We start from the raw sequence: 22,607 nt of genomic DNA on the forward strand, positions 1-22,607 counted from the left end.
TGACCCATGACAACCCGTTGAAGCCGCAAGTAAAGAACAACACCACAAAGACAAAGAAGGACACAAGGAAATGGTGTGAGTTCCATATGAGCCCCACTCACAACACAAGTGGGTGCCAAGCCAAGTTGTCATTCGTGATCGAGTTGAAGGCTTCTGAATCATATGCATGTTCTGATTCTGAGTCATAAAATGACAAAGGGAAGCATATTATCGACATGGATCTAAGTGCCACTGTTGCCACCACCAAGATCCAAAAGGATGAGCCAGAAGATCCAATGGAGGGGGAGTGGCTCTTCCACTCACAGATGTGGGTGAAGGGTTCCCCGTTGCAGTTCATTGTCAATTGCAGGAGCCAAAAGAACCTCATTTCAAAAGAGGTCATGAAGCGGTTGGGCCTACCGACCACACCACACCCGCAGTCATACACCATCAGGTGGCTTCACCAAGGGCGAGATCTTCGTGTCAGCCAATTGTGTCTCCTTCCCTACAGCATCAAACCCTTCATGGATGAGGTACTGTGTGATGTAGCTCGTATTGAAGTTTGTGATGTATTATTAGGCCAACCATACTTGTGGAAGTGGCATGTTGTGTATGATTCTAGGCCTCACACTTTTATTATTATTTTGGGTGATAAGTTGTATAGGATACCAAAGGTAGCACCACCTACCACCAGTTATTTGATAACTAAAAAGAAATGTAGTAAGGTCATTTCCCATATCAGGAAATTTGTTTTCCTTATGATTCGCCCTCAGGGAAAGAAGAAGATTGTGTACACCACCTCTAAATAGGGCTCCTCCACATGGCAGTAGCAGATGGACAAGGTTGTGGAGGAGTACAGGGACATCTTCACCTCACCCACAGGGGTACCTCTATACTATTAAAGCAAGCACTCCATCGATCTGACCCCGAGCACGCCACTACCCAATGGACCAATCTATTGATGCTCTATTTTGGAGAACGATGAAATCAAGAGGCAGATTCAGGTATTTTTGCAGAAAGGGAACATCGGGCAAATTTCATCACCCTGTGGGAGCCTGATTGTGTTGGTGCAGGAGAAGGATGGGACCCGGCGACTTTGTATTGACTATCAAGTGTTGAACAAGATCATTGTCCATAACAGGTATCCAATCCCATGGATTGATGACCTTTTGGACCAGCTTAGGGGGGGCAAATATTTCAACAAGATTGACTTGAAGTCTGCACCAAGTACTAATCGAACCCTCTCATGTGTGAAGACTGCCTCCAAATCCAAGGAAGGCCTTTTCGAATGGTTGGTCATGCCTTTCGGGTTTATAATTCCCCTGCAACCTTCATGAGGCTAACAGATGACATCTTGTGACCCTTCACCAACTCATTCATGGTGGTGTATTTGGATGACATTCTGATCTTCATCCAAAGTTAGGAAGAGCACCTCCACCATATTCGACAAGTCATCCAAACCCTACTGTAACATAAGTTGTGTGCCAATTTGGAGAAATGAACTTTTGGTATGACCCAAGTTTAATATCTGGGGTACATTATTGATGAGCAGGGTGTGCATGTGGACCCAGCCAAGATACAAGTCATTCAGGATTGGCCAGCTGCAACTTTCTGGGCCTTGCCAACTTCTATCGCAGGTTCATATTGGGGTTCTCTCATATCACTTAGCCCTTGAGTCAAGTCACCAAGGGAGGAGCGAAAGAAAAAATCCTTTTGTCTGAATCCAAACAGAAGGAATTTTCTGATTTGGAGCATCGCCCCTTCTTTGCACCAATTCTCACATTACCGAACCTGCAGCAACCATTTGAGATCAAGGCATATGCCTCTGACTATGCTATTGTGCAGTTCTTACTCAGCATGGGCACCAGTGGCATATCACAGTGAGACACTTTTAGAAACAGTCTAAAAGTATCCCACCTATAACAAAGAGATGTATTCCATTGTGTGGGTCTGCCAACAATGGAAGAATTACATTCTGGGGAAGGAAATGATCATCCACACAGACCACTGAACCCTGTAGTTTATACAGACACAAGGGAAGTTGCAGAACGATCGCCATTAGAAATGGTCCACATACTTTCAATAGTTCCATTTGAACATTAAGTACAATAAGGGAAGCACCAACAATGTTGCAAACTGCCTTAGCCGACCATCGGTCATGGCGCTGACCATTGTGCTCAACTCTTGTGGGCACGAGACTGTGGGGTGGTCGCATCTTTATAAGAGCAATATAGAATTTGGAAACACATACCAAACACTCCTAAAAGGCAAGCAAGTTCCAAATTTTCACCTCCAGGATGCATTGTTATGCCATCAGGGACACCTCTGTGTTTCTTCAATTGAGCGTGCCAAGATGATTTGGGAGGTGCACTACAGTAGGGTCGCTTGACATTTCGGGGTAGAGAAAACAGTGGTAGTGTTGCAGAAGTCTTTTTATTGGCCGAAGCTTTGACAGGATGTTGGGAAGTACATCAAATCCTCACTGCCTGCGCCATTTCCAAACTGACCATTAAGAAGAAAGGCATATATACTCCTTTTCCTACTCCTATTCAACCTTGGGAATCCATATCCATGGATTACATGTTAGGCATTTCTTCTACTAAGCATGGAAATGACTGTGTTTTTGTGGTCATCAGTAAATTCTCTAAGATGGCCATTCTAGCAGCCTATAAGAAGAGTATAACAGCAAAAGCCACTGCTAATCTCTTCTTTGAATGGGTGTGGGTACAGTTTGGGATCCCACAGTCTATTATCTCATATCGGGACAGCAGGTTCCTAAGTAAATTTTGGTCAAGTCTCTAGTCGATGATGGATACCAAGCTCACTAAGTCCATGACTTTCCACCCACAAACTAATGACCAAACAAGGGTTGTCAACAGGATGATTGTGCACATTCTGCGCATGTACAACTCGAAGCATCCATGCACATGGCATGAGAGCCTCTCCTATGTCTAGCACATCTACAACAAATATCTCCATAACTCAATTGGCCACAACCCTTTTCAGGTGGGACTGGTATTCCAGCCACTATGTCCCATTGATGTGGTCATACCTTTTGCAGCTACTTCGGTAGATTTGGCTCATGTCTACTCTGAAGATGACAAGGCTAACGGCTTCATTGAGTGCATTTAGCACATTTTCCAGTAGGTACATGACATATTGGATAGAACCAATGATAAGTACAAGCAGCGCCATGATCAACATCAGGTTCCACACAAGTTCCAGGTGGGCAAAAAAATTTGGTTACATTTGCAGAGGAGCGCCTCGCTGGGCCCCACCACAAGCTTTGCCCGCTCTGATATGGGCCTTACACCATCATTAATTCTGTAGGGGAAAATTCTTTCGAGCTCAACATTCCACCATTCCTTGGCCTGCACCCAATGTTCAAGGTGGATTTTCTTCGACCATACTTTCCACCATTATTGGACACATCAAACATTGTAAAACAACTCACACCAATAGAGTTAAACACAAACTGCATGGAATAGGCCACAACTGATTGGATCATGGACACACAAATCAAGAATACTAGCCAAAAGCATATACAACTCTATCAGGTTGTCAAAGCTAGCCAACTCATGCATCAAGGAAAGTGGCTCACCAGGGACCAAGTTCTGCAGAAGTTTCTCAATCTCATTGAGGCACTCAACGTAATGGGGACCATTGCTTCCTAAGGGGGGAGGACTAATCCAAGTGGATATTGGTGTCCACCCGCCTAGTCCACTTGGACCCCCACCAGTGTTTCTTTCGGTTTTCAAATTTCCTTAATTGTAGCACAATTTACTATTTTTGGAAGTTTTTTGGGTCCTGAACTTCTGGAGTCATTTTGAGGCCCTAAACGACGTTTTTGGGAAAAATAAGAAAACACTAGTCATTGAATTTTGTTAATAGTCAAAATTTGTAGTCCTTGGATAGATATTTCTAATGAGGTATTGTGCACGTCAAACAAATATCGTATTCCAAAGTTACGACCCGGGAAGTTGGTGTACCACTTTACCCAAACAGGGCCCATAGTTTTGGCACTTCCTCTCCTAGGGTTATATTTTTCTGTCAAGCTAGGCAGTAACTCCACAAAACAAAAACTGATTCGTATATTATTCCATAGGTAGGTCATTGTTATGTACAATAGGAGTGATTGTTCATTTCATCTCCCGATGACTGTTCACATTCCTAATTTATTTATTTACACAAAATTCCCCCAATCATGAAGATTAGGTGTCAACATTCCCCCCCTTAATCTGAAGGGATGTTAGTGAGTCCAAGCATCATTCTAAATCATTCAAGCTTTTCCCTTCCAAGTGCTTTGGTGAAGATGTCTACAATTTGCTCATTTGTGGAACAATGACGGAGATGAATTGTTTTGGCCTCAACATGATGTCGAATCAGATGATATTTAGTATTGATATGCTTTGTTCGATCATGGAACTTTGGGTTCTGGCCAACTTTACTGCAGAGGTGTTGTCAATCATGAGTGGAGTTGATTGTACTTGTTTTACCTGCAAATCTTCAAGAATTTTCCTAAGCCACACAATTTCTTTCGTTGCTTCAGCTGCTGCCACGTATTCTGCTTCTGTTGTGGAATCTGCTGGAACTGATTGTTTGTGTGATCTCCAGGAGACAGCTCCTGATCCAAGACTCATAGCATATCCTGAAGTAGATACCCTAGTTTCTTTGTCTCCATCGAAGTTTGAATCAGAGTATCCAATCAAGCTGAAGTCATCCACCAAAGTATACTTGATTCCAAGGTCTTGAGTTCCCTTCAAGTACCTTAGAACTCTTTTTGCAGCAGACCAATGTCCCTCACAAGGCTTTTGCATAAACCTGGAGAGGATTCCAACAGCAAATGAAATGTCTGGTCTGGTAGTAGTGAGGTAGATGAGACTTCCTACAAGCTGTCTATACTTTGTTGCATCCTCAAATTCCTTTCCTTCAATAGATGTGAGCTTTAAGTTTTGTTCCATTGGAGTAGTAAGAGGATTGCACTCTGTCATGCCAAATATGTTTAACAAATCTCCAATGTATTTCTTTTGAGAAAGAAATATGGACTTTGGATGTTGGGTTACCTCAATGCCAAGATAGTAATGAACATAGCCCAAATCAGTCATTTCAAAACTTTTCCCCAATTCCTTCTTTATGGATGCAATGTAGCTTTCATTGTTCCCTGTCATTAAAAGATCATCTATATATACCACAATATATACAACTGTTTTGCCAACTTTCTTGACAAATAAAGTTGCATCATCAAGATCAAAATGATTGAAGTTGAGTTTCAAAAGATGCTCAGTTAGTTTTTCATACCAGGCACGCGGTGCTTGTTTGAGGCCATACAAGGATTTCACAAGTTTGCATACTTTATGTTCATGTCCTTTCACAGCAAATCCTTCAGGTTGGGACATAAAAACATTCTCTTTTAGATCTCCATTCAAGAAGGCAGTTTTTACATCCATTTGATGGACTTTCCAACCGTTCTGAGCTGCTAGTGCAAAGAGTGTCCAGATGGTGGCCCATTTTGCTGTGGGGGCAAAAGTTTCCTCATAATCGACCCCTTCCTTCTGTACAAAACCTTTTGCCACAAGCCTAGCTTTGTGCTTGTCAAGTGAGCCATCAGCTTTGTACTTGTTCTTGTAGACCCACTTGCAGCCAATTGGTTTGGTTCCAAATGGAGGATCAACTAGCTTCCAAGTGTCGTTCTTTATGAGGGCATCATACTCATTTTGCATCACTTCTTTCCATTCATCATGAGAAGCAGCTTCTTTGAAGGAAGTTGGTTCAAAATCTGTAGATAAGTTCAATTCACAATCATAAGAAACATCCATATCAACAGGTGAATTAGAGTCATCTACATCACCTCCATTTTGCCGGTTTGAATTTCTGGTTCATGTTTTTCCAATTTCATCAGGATGAACACTTTCAAGTGTCTTTGTCAGCCACTTTGGGGGACCTTTCTGAGATGGTCCAAGTTGTTCTGTTGATTGAGTTGGGACTGAATCAAGATTGAGTCTCCCAATTCTATCAATTACATCACTTAAAGCATCATCCATTGTTGGAGTTTCATTCGGGGGAGAGTGTTCTTCAGAAGAAGATTCCACATGTTGATCTAGAATAGGAATCCCCCCTTCAAGATGTGGAATCTGATTATCAAATTCTTGAAATGATTTCATTTTTGCGAATCTATCCAAGCGATCAAGTTGCCGCTCAACAACATTGTCAGATTTGGATGATTCAAGAAAAATTACATCTCTAGATACAACAAACTTTTTATTTACTTCATCATAGAGGCGGTATGCTTTGGAGGTGTTTGAATACCTCAGGAAGATATACTTACGACTTCTAGCACCAAGTTTGTTTCTATGTACCTTTGGTATCAAAGCATAACAGGTGGAACCAAAGATCCTGAGATGTTTTACCGAAGGAACATGTCCATGCCACAATTCATAAGGAGTCTTGTTTCTTATAGCATTAGATGGACATCTATTCTTTATATATGCAGCACATAAAACAGCATCAGCCCAAAACATTATCTTTACATTTTTTAAGAAAAGCATTGATCCTACCATATTCAAGATTGTTCTATTCATTCTTTCAGCTACACCATTCTGTTGGGGATTATAAGGCACAGTTGTTTGATGTTTGATCCCATGTTGGCGAAGATAGTTTTCAAATTCATTTGATGTATATTCTTTTCCATTATCAGTGCAAATAGACCCAATATGAGATTGTGCATCATTTTCAATCCATTTATGAAAATTCTTGAATGTTTGAAAGGCATCAGATTTGTTCTTCAATAAATAAACCCAACACATTCTGGTGTAATCATCAATAATGTCATGATATATTTATTTCCATTTGCAGAAGGAACAGGCATTGGACCACATAAATCTGAATGAATGAGTTCAAGCTTCCTATGTGCTCTTGAATGTGAATCATGAAAAGACTGTTTGCTATGCTTTCCTAGAATGCAAGCATCACATTGCTTATGTTTCCTAGGAATTGTAGGCAAACCAGCAACATCATTTTTCTTCAATAAGCGGAGACTGTCATAGTTTAAATGTCCAAATCTAGCATGCCATAATAAACTTGATGGAAGTGTAACTTCTTCATGATGAGAAATATATGAGAAATGTTGTGCATGAGCAGAGGTTCCTTGCAGTTTGAGAAGCCTTTATTCTTCTATTCCCCTCATGACAAGTGAGTGGTCAGAAGCTTTTCTTACCTCAAGCTTGCCATCAAACATATGAATGGAGTGACCATGTTGGTAGATGTGGACCAAGGACAGCAAGTTTCTCTTGAGCTGTGGGAGATATAGAACATGATCCAGAAGAAAGTCTGGAAGACCAGGCAGTTTAAGCATGATTGTGCCAAGCCCTGATGACTTGATTTTTGACTGATCTGCAAAGTATACTACTCCATCAACATTGTGAGTGAAATCTTCAAAAAAATCTTTTCTATGAGTCATGTGACAGGTTGCTCCTGAATCAAGCAACCAATCATTTTTCGAAGAAGCAAGTGAAGCATTAAAAAATCTTCATTTACTCCAATGTTACATTGTGCCTCAATATAGTGAGCGGATTCAGGTGCTTTACCTTTGTCTGTATCATCAGTTTTACCTTTCTGTTGGTTTCTTTTCTGCTCAATTTTGTCCCATGGTAGCTTGCATGTAGAGGCATCATGTGATCCATTTCTTTTGCAGCGAATGCAGTGTAAGTCTGCCTTTTCTTCTTGAGGGTGTCTGCCCCCCCTGCCTCTGAAATATCTTCCTCTTTCTCTAGTATGCATACTGTAACAAAAATTATTTCTGCTGATAGAAAAATATTTCTGCCAATATACAGTAAAAATTGTACTCAAAAGGGTATTCTCAAAAAATTTCAAATCTCTTCCTCATATACCAATATGTACATCAATACCTCACGCTACAACTTTATGCAACATATTTTCTCCAAATGTATTTTCTTCAAATGCCTCCAATATAAATGCGTCCATTATTACATTCAAATATTACATGATATGGAAAATATGTATAAGCATGGGCAAAGTAATCCATTGTATCCACTAATTTCGAGCTTTCAATACATAACAAATTATTTGCAACATCTCAAGTTTTCAATATTCTCTGACCAATCAAGGAATATTATATCAAATACCAGTCAATACGCTCATCGAGGTATGGACCGGCCAGATCTATATACAAAGAAGAGGCCGAGCTGATTGGCTTCCTGCGTGAAGGCTTTGAAGACTCCAGAGAACCAAAATATTCCAGCAATTCGAACCAAATTTGATGGCACTTTAAACGGGGGAGTAGTTCTTGACAAACCGTCCCAAAAAAATCGAACGCTCAGAGCACCAGCATAACTTCTTTTTAACTGATTAAACAAATAAAACAACGTTGGAGCGCCAGGCCACCGAAGCTAAAACAACAATGTCTATTCAAATTCGAAACAACGCTGGGGTGATGCTGCTTAAACTATTCAAATTCGAAACAGCAATAAACTAATCAAATACTTTCTGCTGTTACGCTACAAAGTAAGCTGACGGTTTCTGGTTCTCAGATCAACGAGTGGTGGTGGTCGTGGTGAACTGCAACACCCAACATAACTCATGACAGGCTTTCAAAACCTTAGCGATGGTGGCTAGAATGAAAGAGCAAGCACAGGTACCAAACGTCCACAAGGAAAACCTTCCACAACTCCGATATTGCTGGAAACTATCAAGAATGAGAAGACTGAGATAAAATCCTCCACCGCAAAACAACGAGAGGTCAACTAATTTTTCAGAAAAAACTCTGGCAACGTGTGAGAACGAAACCAGATTGCTATTACATAACCCTAAACATTATACCATGACCAGCCCACGATTTATGAGCGACTTCCACTTTTTATAAAAAATACAAAATGCTCACTGGACATTCCAGATACAAATATCTTTCATCAGTCCTGATTTCATATGGACAGCGTTCAAACACATAGCGTTGAAGGGTATACAGCGTTCAACGTTCACGTTTGAGATGGAATGAACACACAACGTTAAACAACAGAACCAGCGTTCAATAATGTCAGAACAGCGTTCAAAAAAATGGGCGGTCGATAGGGAGTTTGCAGCAGCGCGCGTTATGGACAGAGGTGGTATCGCAACGCTGGAAAGGAATATGGCAGAGGCAGTAAGGACAGTGGGGCAGCTACCATGTCAGGAGCAGCTAATTTTATGGAGAACCTGCTCAGCTATATGGAGAGCAGACAGGGAGTTACAAGGGACACAAAGGCTAAAAAAGAGCTGGCTCTGATACCATGTCAGGCCAGGTAGTAACTCCACAAAACAAAAATTGATTCATATATTATTCCATAGGTAGGTCATTGTTATATACAATAGGAGTGATTGTTCAGTTCATCTCCCGATGACTGTTCACATTCCTAATTTATTTATTTACACAAAATTCCCCCAATCATGAAGATTAGGTGTCAACATTTTCGATGTCTAGGTTTTTCCATTGTTTCTCAATAATAAATAGGCCTTTGAGCCTCATTGTAACACAATTTAGAGGCATGTAGCCGCCACATCTCTTCTTAGAGATAAACTACCATCGCCCAAGCTAGTTTATTTACATTTTTGTATGTAAGTATATTTCAGTTCTTTGATATTAATGAAATGAAGTTTTATTTTTGTTGCATCTCTATGTATATGCGTATTTATGTATTTTGTTGCGTTGTTGCATAAGTCTAGATCAATATTAGAATACAATCATAGTTCCTTAACTAAAACTACAAAACCATGGGCAAAACTACCATGTGCCATAAAACTACTTTTAACAAAACCATGTGCTAAAAATTGCTAAAGACAGACACAAAAAATTGCCCAAATGTTATTTTTCAAGGGTGTTACACATTGTGAATTTTTACATTGTGTGGAGATAGTTGTGTAAAGAATATGACACATAGCCAAGAAAAGCAAGAACAACTTTGCAGTCATTGTGGCAGAAAAGGACATGTACGAGCTAAATGTTGGAATTTGCATCCCTATAGTGTTTGTAGTCTTACAAGTCATGGTCATCACAAGTGTTGGAATAGAAAAATAGAATACCTCATATACAAGTGAAATGTATTTGGATAGATGTGCTTAGATGGAAAAAAATTACATCTATCTTGAAAATATTTTACAAGGTTAAGTCGTCAAACATAAAACAATATCTCCCATATAAATTTCATGAGTTAGTTAGTCTTCCAAAGGCTATTTGTCATTAAGGAAATAATTGTTAGTTTATCAAGTCATTTCTTGAGTCAAACGAATCATGAGTATTTTTATAATGGTTCGTGGTAAACCAAAAAAAACTTTTTATGTGTGTGTGTGTGCGTGTGTGTGTGTGTGTGTGGTCAGTTGAAACGACTTGACGTAGTGATTCTTTCGTGGTAAGTGTTATCGAGAAAACTAGTGTCCATTCAGAGCTGCTAGTCCCACTAAGACGGGTAGCTATCTTAGAAACAAACAAACTAAAGTCACTTGTGTTTTCCTTTATGAGAGATAGATGAGAGAGAAGTAAAGAGTACCAACCTTAGTCTTTCGCTAGTCTCCTTGCTCATTTCCTCTCTCCCTTGATAGAGCTTTCACCACTCCTTTCTCACTTGTCCCACTTCAAAGAACACCTGTAGAGTCAAGGCAGCAAAATACCATCAAAGCATAGAGATCTATAACCATAAATAATGTAGGATCAGATATACATTAACCATATAAATGCATATACAAATACAAGATTCAGAGATATACAAGCATATGGAGGGAAACTCAAATAGCTTTATTGATAGAAGTAGTAGAAGAGAGGATTACAACCAAATTGTCTGATCCAGCATCATCCTCCCAGCATGAAAGCCCTCTTCACCTCATACAAAGCAAGATCACCCAACAATGTCTTCAAAGAGAAACCAACAGCACTTCCTTGCAAATTAGAAAATTCCAGCCTTCTGGATCTCTTGGATGAGGGATCCATATATAGATGTTTACAGGAGAGTGAGTCAGCTTATGGGATTTTGATTAGTGTTATTTCACTCATAGTTCTTGGTTCCACTTGAAGATTTCAGATCTCTTACTCATCCCTAGACGAATTCAAAGAGGCAAGTGTCATATGAGCAGTTTCTAGAAGATTCTCTGGGTTTCCACTTAGCACCCTGCTTCTGCCATTTGTCTGCTCTCGCTCATCGCACCCTACAGAAGGGATTTCCAGTATGCATCACAACCCCTGTGTGTAATAGGTGAGATGCATCGCACCCTATGCATGGAGCAGTCTGTATGTCCAGTTTTGACTAGTTTTTCATGGAGAACTTCTGGGAGATGATGTAATCAACTGAGTTTGTTCCTTTAGGGTATGAAACAACGCTTTTAGGGGCTTAGAAGCCCTTGGTTTATGGACATATCTGATTGGGGTTTTAGTGCCCAAATATGTCTATAACAGTTGCCCCCTAAGGCATGAGGTCGTAAATCTTTTGATGTCGGGTGAAATGCTTTATAATGAGGATCCGAGGTTTTTTGAACTGGAAGGTGACCTGTAATAAGATACAACACAATACATTATCTTCATAATATTTTCATGATCTAGCTGAGGCGGGCATTCCCATGATCAGCTTTATAAATTCATATTCATGTACATAAGACAAACAATCGTCTGTGTGGCAGACTGATGATTCTGGTAGAACCATCATCCTTTAGTTTGGATGATTATCTGTGCAGCTGGGATGTACATTTGATGTCTTTATTTCCTTGAATATATCGCAGCCCGGATGGATGAAACTAGATCCGGGGTCGTCAAACTCATTCAATCTTCACCCGAAGTACAAGTCGATCCATGTGAAAAGATGTTCTGATGTCGAACATGGAAAGACATCGCCTGATTACCAGCCAATGATGTAAGTTGCTAACAGGCGCGAGAGGAATCACTGATAATGATGATGACCCTCAAGGTACTGCAGTACAATTCACATGGTGTGAATACGTGAGCTGATGTCAAACACCACGTAAAATCTTTCGATCGAAGACCATTGATGTAAACCTGTCGCCGGAAGTGAGAAACTTGCCATTGAGGCATGCAAGCTTCAAAGTACTGAAAGGGTTGTTCCTAAGTCAAATTCTTGGATAATGAGCTGATGTTGACAAGAAGAGACTCGTGGTAGAAGGGCCGTAATGAATCCCACATCTACAACACGGAACAGAGCAAATGATCTTATGGAGGTGAAAACGATCTAATGATATAAGGTTCAGGGTGGCGGTCATGAAAAATGGAGAGTGAAGGTATTGCAGCGGATGAGACGTTGGCTAGGTTGGTGAATTCTCTGAGCGACTTCTCTTGAACATATTGGTGACACTGAAATGGATTGGTAGTGTTAACCCCAAGGTGGATGGTACGGTGGACCAATGGTGATATGACCGGTGAACAGAATAACCCAACCCGACTCAATCATGGTGACGGAGTGAAAGTGTCATGTTCAAGAGCAACTTGCTAACAATGAAGCTATTCAAGTTTTCCTCCCCTTTTTCCCCAGTCATTGCTGACCAGTACCTCTTTATTTTTGTCAAGATTGAGGAGGATAACATATGCTTGTTCTATAATTTGCCCTCTGGGCAAACCTGTCGCTATTTTTTAACGAGCCTAGCGACAGTGAAACTCGCTCTTGTCTGCATGGACAAGTTTGTCGCTATTGTTTTAATGAGTTTAACGACAAAGATAACTCGATCCTTTTCAATTTTAGAGAGTCTAAAAAAGGGCGTAAAGGCAACTCCACTGGTCTTTTTTCGTAATATAATCCCTTAAGTCTGAAAAAGTGTAAAATAATACGAAAGGGATGACTTTTCGATAGTTTTAACGAGCCGAAAAAGACAAGCGCTCGATCTTTTTGTGTAATAATCCCTCAGGTACAAAAACATTAAAATCTAGATGAGGAATGACACTTCTGATCGCTCTAATGAGCTAGAGAGGCCAATTGCTCGGTAATCTTTTCATATTTTACGAGTCAGATGAAAAGAGCTTAAAGGAGACTTGTTTTTTGAGGAACGAGTGATGATTTTGGATAGAAACTAGTTCCAGGTAAGGTTTGGAACTTTTCAATCACGGCAGTGTAAAGAAGGTGGCTAATAGAATCACTCGTCACAGTTGTTCCTCAAAAGGGTAAACAATCAAATGGAGGCGTATGATCGGCTAAAAAAGAGTGGAGGTGATGGTAAGAACACGACCAAGGTTCAAAAGCTGGTAATTATGCGATCGCAAAGATTATTTACTGAAGGTGGGGTTCTTTTTTTAATGAGCCTAAACTCTATCGGAACACTTGCTCATCGCTAGGTTTATTTTTTAATGAGCTTTAACTTCGCGTAAAATAGTCATGGCTAGGTTTATTTTTTAACGATCTTGAACTTTGCATAAAACTACTCGTGCCAGTCGTATAATAAGGATGTTTCATCAGTAGGTTCATTTTTTAGGGAGCTTGCCCCACAAGCAACTTTGCTCGAGCCTTTTGTATGCAAGTTAGGAATGACCAACTACTGTCCTAGGGGTTAAAGAACTACTAATGTTAGGTAGGATAGCTTCTCGATGGGAAACATCTCCTTTACTTTGTCGTTTCCGTTGGTCCTGGCAAAGGTGAATGGTTGATTAGACCAATCACCTAACTTAAGCAGTTGAAGTTAGTGAAAACTACGGGGTTAGAGTTACGTTGGTCACTTTTCACTTGTGTACAAAAGGTTTGCATGCCCCCAAGTATAAAGTAGAGTTTCCAGGTCACCATATGGAAGTTCTTGCATTAGCAAGATTGTTCTGCCCGCGTCGCAGACAAAACACTTCCTTGGCGATATCCATCGAAATACATAAAGGTGACTGCTGTCAGTCCCAATCACATAACCTTTGACGAGGGAATCTTTTTCCAGTCCAAATCCATTTTCCTAAACAGACAGGGGTATCAGACTAGTCATATTCCTACGCGGAAACCTACCTTATATCCGGGGTTTTTCTGTCGAAGCAGACCAAGGCGCATGCCTCCTGGGTTTAGTCACATTCACCAAATCACTCGCGCTCATCTGGTGGATTGACTGGAGATTGATGAGACATTCCTTGTGCAAAAGGACCAGTTAGGGATGGCATTTGACTAATAGTTGTGTTTTAACCATGGAATGAAAGCTAGTCAACCAGGTGGACCACCCTGCCTTCATGTGGAAAACACATCACTCGAAAGAGTGAGGAAACAATATCTCCCATGCTATAAATGTAGTCACGTCCAAGGAGTAGATTGTAATCTAATGGCCCTTGGACTACCATCGCGTTCAGATAAACGGTTTTCCTTCTCAAATTTATAGGAAAATTTGGAAGGATCCCTATCGGTCGACTGGCTCCTTTGTTGAAGCCTGACAGATTTCGAATCTCAGGAAGAAGCGATGGTGAACCAAGCACTTTCCAAGCAGTGGAGGAAAGGATACTCACGGAAGCCCCTTCATCTATGATAGTACCAACCATAATCATTCTGTAAGATTGTACTATGATTCGAAATGGTACATTATATGGTAGGCGGGGTCTCCCTAGTAGATTCCAATCGAAGGAAACAAATAGATTGCTTGGAGGTGGGACCGAATAAATGGTCGGATAAGTCTCAGACGAACTTCCTTCCTGCGGTAAAGGAATGGGTAGATTTCCCCCATGTTCATCAGAGTCTATGTTTACGACGAGAATTTGAACACTGTCATTCTCATTCTCTTTGGAGACAGTATCATCTGAAGGTGGGTCCTCTGAAGACAAGATTGGGTTGACTACCATCTCGACCTGTTGACTTTGATTCGATGTGGACTCAGAGGGTTTATCTTCAATGATAGGTGCTTCGACCGACAACAACGGTGTGTCAGTCGGATTTTCAACTAGCGATGGACTCGACAAGAGTTTCTTGTATCCAGGAGGAAGTCGCTGCGGTGATGCAGGATGGTTATCCAAGACTCTTTTAGCTTTGTCTAGGAAGGGACAATGGTGGAGGGCATGATCACCTTCACACAGTCTGCAAGGAAATTTAGATCTTCCTTTTTGTCCATTGACTTCATTTTCACTAGTTGACGATGTACTTTCAACATGATTGTCAGAGGTTGAGGACACCGGATTGTGAAAGCGGGGAGACCAATCCCTTAAGATCTGTGGGATGCAAGGACAATCTTGATGATAGTGGTCTCCCTTGAAAATGACACATGGAGATTTAGGTTTGGAAGGTTCTGTGTGTGGATTTTTGCCAGATGATGCACGGTTGCCCCCTTTCGTGGTTGGATTCTTCTTCTTCTTCTCCTTCCCTTTCTTCTTCTTCTCAGCCACTTGGTTTTTAGCGTTACTAGCTTCACCAAGTGAAGAGGAAGAAGGAGAGGGAGAAACAAACAAAGTAGAAGGTTGGGGAGCAACTTCATCTGGTTTTTGATTGGATTGCTGAGGAATTGTGGTGTTTTGAATGACAGAGGTCGAGAAAAGCCATACTGGCAGGCCAATTGTGAGTCCTGGAAGGGACAATGTGGCCATGTGTGGAGCACCAACATCCCCCCAAGAGGAGAAGGGACTAGGATTTCCCCCAAGGGGAAATCCTTGATTGGTAGACTCCATTTTCTCAACCTAAGACCAACGAGGGAACAGTGACGTTATTTCGATTAAAATAAATTTTATGACGCTTTGACACAACTTGCTTTTTCAATTTTTAAGAGTCGAGAAAAATCTAAAGATGACTCTAGTCGCCTTCGATTTTTAATGAGCCTGAAGTGACAAGTGCTCAAATGGACCTTTTCTTTTAAGGAGTCTGAAAAGGAATGAAAGTGACTACTCTAGAAATCTAGATAGAGGGAATACCAAACCAATCGCAAAACTGCAGAATACTTTTTACGGTACGGCAGTCAATCTTCCTGAATGTTGTGTTTAGTGCATTACGATCGATAGGGCGACAGACATGGCTTCCTAAGGATAAAGGATGTAGCCTATTGTGGTCTCCCAATATATACTTGAAAATACATGGGAGCACAAGTCCGTACTGGCACTTGTCGTCTCAAAGAGGAGGAATCACCCAACCCATGATGAAAGTGATAATTACCAGGCTCTACGACGCCGAAATACGTCTCTAGCCTAGACTTCTAAATGTTGTGCGTTAGGTTCCAAAGCGTTTTTATGTTCATTGAGGTTTGTTTTACAGTTGATCTTTCTTAAGAAGTTTGCCTTTAAGGTTCACTGCGTGATGTAGATATACAATTCCTAAATGTGCAATCTAAGATGATAAACAGTCGTTTACTTTCTTTTTGCAATGAAAATCCTAGCTACTATGGAAAGAGAAATGAAATTCTTTCAACATAGAGCAGAGAGCACACACTAGATGCACTTTTCCTAAATCAACTTCAGCATGCAGTCTTAATGCAAATGCACATGCATGTATTGTTTTTTAGTTTCCTTAATGTGAGAATGACAAAAAGAAAACAAAGTATAGATCCAAACTATCTTCTTTCAAAGTGACAGTACTAACAATTTTCTTTAAAAAAAAAACGAAAGTAAAGCCAAGACGACACTTTGCGATTTCGAATTTAAAATTGCTTTCGACACTTGAAATAGTAATGATTCAAATCAAATACAATGGCAAAAGTGTAATCAACTATCTAAAAGAGGAATGCTTTGTGACACTCTTTTTCTTGATTGAAAATGACACTTGCGACACTTCCAAATCAAAAGACGACAGTTCTATTAAGATAATTTTTGCAAAGGAGAACTGTAAATGATGAAAAATACATTTAAAAAGCATTCACAATTCCTTCTGATGGAGGCTGAATAATGCAAAGGAAGATGGTTTCAACAGAGATATATTGATCATAGACAGCAAAACTACTGAATAAAGCTGAAGACAATGAAGAAAAAACCAAAATCTGGAGGCAGAAACAGTCTTAGTCAATCATCACACCTGTAACACAGGGAAACAGGGATGCATCTCACCTGCAACACACGTGAGGTGTGATGCATCCAAGTTGCCAAGAAGAGACAGTGCGATGGACTAGGGACGAGACTGTGCTTGGTTTTCACTCACAATTTGCAGCTAAGTTCAGGGATTTAGGCTGAGCTAATGATTTTCAGTAAACACAAAGTATAGGGGCTAATCTAATGAGGTTATTTGAGCTACCACTAGGGCACTTAAGATGTTTGCAAGCTAGATGTTTAGTTCATAAACCAACCCGGAGATTGACTGAAGCAGCGTTGATCTACTTTGCAGTTGCATAGCAAAAGTAGTTCGAAGGCTAGCTGGCTTGACTTCAGGCTCTATCTGTGGTTTATAAAGAAAACAACAGTAACAAAACAAACAAACTATTCGCTTCCCAGTGGAGTCACCAGTTTGTTATCGGGAAAACTATTGTCCATTTAGAGCTACTAGTTCCACTAAGACGGGTAGCTATCTTAGAAACAAACAAACTAAAGTCACTTGTGTTTTCATTTATGAGAGATAGATGAGAGAGAAGCAAAGAGTACCAACCTCAGTCTTTCGCTAGTCTCCTTGCTCGTTTCCTCTCTCCCTTGATAGAGCTTTCACCACTCCTTTCTCACTTGTCCTGCTTCAAAGAACACCTGTAGATTCAAGGTAGAAAAATACCATCAAAGCATAGAGATCTATAACCATAAATAATGTAGGATCAGATATACATTAACCATATAAATTCATATACAAATACAAGATTCAGAGATATACAATCATATGGAGGAAAACTCAAATAGCTTTATTGATAGAAGTAGTAGAAGAGAAGATTACAACCAAGCTGTCTGATCCAGCATCATCCTCCCAGCATGAAATCCCTCTTCACCTCATACAAAGCAAGATCACCCAACAATGTCTTCAAAGATAAACCAACAGCACTTCCTTGTAAATTACAAAATTCCAACCTTCTGGATCTCTTGGATGAGGGATCCATATATAGATGTTTACAGGAGAGTGAGTCAACTTCTGGGATTTTGATTCGTGTCATTTCACTCATAGTTCTTGGTTCCACTTGGAGATCTCAGATCTCTTACTCATCCTAGGCCAATTCAGAGAGGCAAGTGTCAAATGAGCAGTTTCTAGAATATTCTCTGGGTTTCCACCTAGCACACTGCTTCTGCCATTTGTCTACTCTCGCTCATCGCATCCTACAGAAGGGCTTTCCAGTATGCATCGCACCCCCTATGTGTAATAGGTGAGATGCATCGCACCTTATGCATGGAGCAGTCTGTATGGTCTAGTTTTGACCATTTCTCAGTATTTTTTCATGGAGAACTTCTGGGAGATGATGTAATTAGCTAACCTTGTTCCTTTAGGGTATGAAACAACACTATTAGGGGCTTAGAAGCCCTTGGTTTATGGACATATCTGATTGGGGTTGTAGTGCCCAAATATGTCTATAACAGTAAGTCAAAACACTTTGAGGTTAACTCAAAGTAGGATGTAATGGTTTAAGGGTTATCAATAGAAAACCCATGGGAAGGTTAAGGGTGAGCTAAAAAAATCCCTAATTTGAAGATGATTCAATTCAGATGATTGACTCAAGATCCAGAATTATCAAAGAATGATGTAGCACATATTGATATAGAAAGACAATGACAATTGAAGATACATATGAATGTGAAAGAAGATTGAATATTATGCAAAAGTGTAGGAGACTAAATATGAGGACGACGCAAGACATATACATTGAATCGTAAGCATTCATTAAGGGGAGTAGGGAGAAATAATTCATATTATGATGAAATTATTGATAATGAAAGTAGACTTATTCTAGAAGTCTACCTATGATCAATATGAGGACATTGAGAGAATTTAGGGATGGATATCACATAAAGTTAGCTAAGATATTTATGGAGGTATTCATGGAGATATGGAGGATATTGTTATGAATATGGTTGAACCAATTATCCATATTGGAAATATTGTTATGGTCACCTCAATGTTATATTACGATGCCTCATGTATTAGTATTGGTGGAAATGAGAGTGTAATGTATCATTATTGTAATTAATAAAATGTGATCTTTGATGGATATTTTTGTTCTTATGTGCATTTTTTCTGTAAGTGTTTGTTCTTCTACCAACAGGTATGTGTTCTTCTATACCTTTCCTTTTACAAACCTAAAGTGAGACTTGCTACCATGCTTAACATCACATCTTGCTTTGTTCCATGTGCACTTCCATGCACATACCTCATTATTCTCTTTACTATTTAGCTTAACGGAAGCTCTATTTTAGGACTAACTTTAAGACTAAATCACAGAACGAGAGAATAATGTGATGGAAAAACAATAGATCAATGATACAATAATTGGTAAACAACTCTTCGTAATTTTCCATCCCTTATGCATCATATTTTATTGTGATTTGTCGAAGGAGATGTTCCCTTTACTAATTGGTCAGACCTTGTAATTATGCCTTGCATAGTGTACGTTAGTGAATAATAGTGCATTCAAGTAGAAAATCAACCTCAAACCTTCAGCTCTTCTTCTTATCTCATGGAGAGTGCTCCACATAATAAGTCTTCACCTGCCCTTCAAAACTATTGGAGATACATTTTACTATTGGAAACTCTATCCAATATAATATAAATAAACATGCCCTAATGTGACCTACATGTTGGTAATATTGTATGGGAATATCCCTACTCATTGCATTTTTTATCATATGAATGGATTGACCACTCCATGTCAAAAATGTATATCATCTCAAAGGGGAAGAGGACCTTCAATCATAGAAAAAGAGTAAAAAAATTCCCACTTAATTTTACCTTTTCTCAATTGTTCTATTTGTTAGACATCAAAGGCCATTGCACCACTATGGTTTGTAGTTATAATTTTGAACATCTCCACACCATGAATTATATTTCTATGGTTAATCAATTTTCTTTCCTTATTTTCTTATGTTCTAACTTAAGTTGTTTTAACCACTTACCATTTATACAATATGAGCTTATGTTAAGAAAAACATTCTTAGAACAATAGTCTATAAGAAATTACTCATACAATTCCTCCAAAGCAATTTGTGGCCTTTGTAGTATACAAAGGGGGGATAATATGGGGTACATAGGGAGGTACCCAAGGGAATAATGTGATGTAATAATATAATAAATAAATGGGTCGTATTCAATAAATAAAGTGGTTAACCTGCATTATGCAAGGGACCACAAGTAGTTAGGGAATAATGTGATAAGAAAATTGTATTATATGCATGGTATTGAGAGACCCATGGTATTGTATTTATAAATCCTATATAGAGGCTAGATGTTAAGAAATCTAGGGGTAGTTGGATTAGGTGATTTCTCTTACTTTAATAACTTCTTGTGATGTATTTTTACTTAACTTGATTAGATTATTATTTCACTTGATTATCAATAGTATTCTCTTCATCAAACAGCTACCAAACCATAAATAACAATAATACAAAGCACACAAGATATAGGTGATCAGTCATGGCCAAAACCTCTCCAACTAAGAGGAAAACCCATAAGAATTCTTCTCTTCTTATAGAATCTTCAATTGACAAATTCCAATACCTATGACCCTTAACTAAGACCCTCCAAGACCAAGTCAAACCTTTCTTCCTTGACGAGCTTTCCTTCCAGCAACATCTGCAATTTCAACCTCCAAGCATATCCTTCTACAACTTCGACTTGCCCAGCAAATTCTTCTGCAACTTTTACTTGCCCAACAAATTCTTCTGGAACTTCAACCTGCCCAGTAAATTCTTCTGGAACCTCGATTTGCTCAACAAATGTTTCTAGAACTTCAACCCAATGGTTTATTCCTAGCACTTTGACTTGCCCAGTAGCACTTTGAATTCCCAGCAACACTTTGACTTTCCCAACAACACTTTGACTTCCCCAACAACACTTCAACTTTTCCTAGCAGCACTTTGACTTGCCCAACAACACTTTGACTTCACCAACAACTATAGAAACCCTAACACAAGAGAGAGAGAGAGAGAGAGAGAAAGAGGCCCAAAACTTCGATTGCTTTTCTACTCCTTTTCCATCCTTTTACAGCTTCTATTTTGAGGGGATCAAACTTGCTTCAGTGAGTGTGCTAATGAGCTTGAGTTCCTTCTTATTTATAGGCTTTTGAGGGGTACACATTGATTTCTTTAAGCCAACTTGATGAAAAGTTCTTGGAGGGTAATTTGACTCTATTTTGACTAGAAAAAAAAATCTTTTCAATATGTAACATTCTAAAATGGGTCTTTCATACACGAAAATGACTCATTTGACTTTTAGACTTAATGACAAGCCCTAGAATCACTCAATGGGTTCTTGACCTAAAAATAAATTTCCCTTAAGCATGAAACCCATGCCTCAAGAATCACAATAATAAATTTAGTTTTCTCACTACATCAAATACATAAAATCATGATTACATATTTCATTATGAAGACCAAACCTAGTTACATATTTCAACATTTCCTCTTAACTAGGGAGGTATCCATAATCCATACACGGTACTTGGACATTCTCAATATGAATAATTCTCATAAGAAGAGTCAGATTGGTAACCCATCTGTTTATCATCATATCATCCAGTGTTGTCACATAGCAAGGCCTTGACTAACAACTCTATCTCCCTACAAGACTAGAGCACAATGTTGGCGAGACAAATGACTTATAGACACCATCATCATTGTCTCTCAAGGTACATACCCCACTTGGGTGTTCACAGAGTATGTCCTTCCAAGACTATTTTTATCTTGGATTCCCAATCCTCAAAGAATATGTGTACTATACGACTACTCTTATCTTGGATTCCCTACCTCATCCTCAAAGAGTATTTGATGCCAGATGCTTACCCAATCCTCCATTCTTTTTTCCCGAAGTGAAGACAATAATGATGTGTTTATCTCCCTCTCAATTAGGGGGTATATACCCATTCCTATAAAATGAGTGTATCCAAGCTCCCTCTTATCCAAGGACTTGTTTCGAGCAACTTTCTTCTCTTTGGGGGAGATCATGGGACTATCAGTTCCTTTGGGTCTCCTTCTTTCAATGTCATGGATTTCATTTTCTTCACCATTATGGATCTTTCATATTTTCTTTGTAGGGAATCAACCATCCATCACTTTCCTTCATGAACCATATCATTCATGTCATCCTTTCTTCATCAGAAAGTGATCTTATAGTCCACATTTGTATTTTCTTCATACAACCACCTCTTCCAAGTAATGTTTCCTTTAGGATCTTTCATCCAACCCATACCTCTTCTAAGTCATGTGACATCTACAAATTTATTTCTGGTAGCCGTGTATCAACCCATCCATATGTTGTTTAAAAATCAAAAATGAACATCAAATCAAAGTTACCATTTGATATGGCCTTTCATCATCACATATCGCTTGCCTGCAACATCATGCACATTCATAAACACATCTCTAAGACTTCATGTGTCAATATTCTTCCCTATTTTACAAATCTTATCAAGGTATTCGTACCTTCTTCATGGAGATATTACATGAGATTCTTCATCAAATGTTTATTCCTTATCTTATGAGACAATAGTAGCAACTTTTATGATATCTTCTTCCTTCCTTCACATATTGCTTCCCCATGAACTTATTGACAAAGTTCCTTCACCATGATTGTCAAGCACATCATCTTCCATATGAGTACATATTATGT

This window comes from Pinus tabuliformis, chromosome 1_2 (assembly GCF_031772625.1).
Source record: "Pinus tabuliformis cultivar Carrire ecotype Pingquan chromosome 1_2, CPIR1, whole genome shotgun sequence".
Lineage (NCBI taxonomy): Eukaryota > Viridiplantae > Streptophyta > Pinopsida > Pinales > Pinaceae > Pinus > Pinus tabuliformis.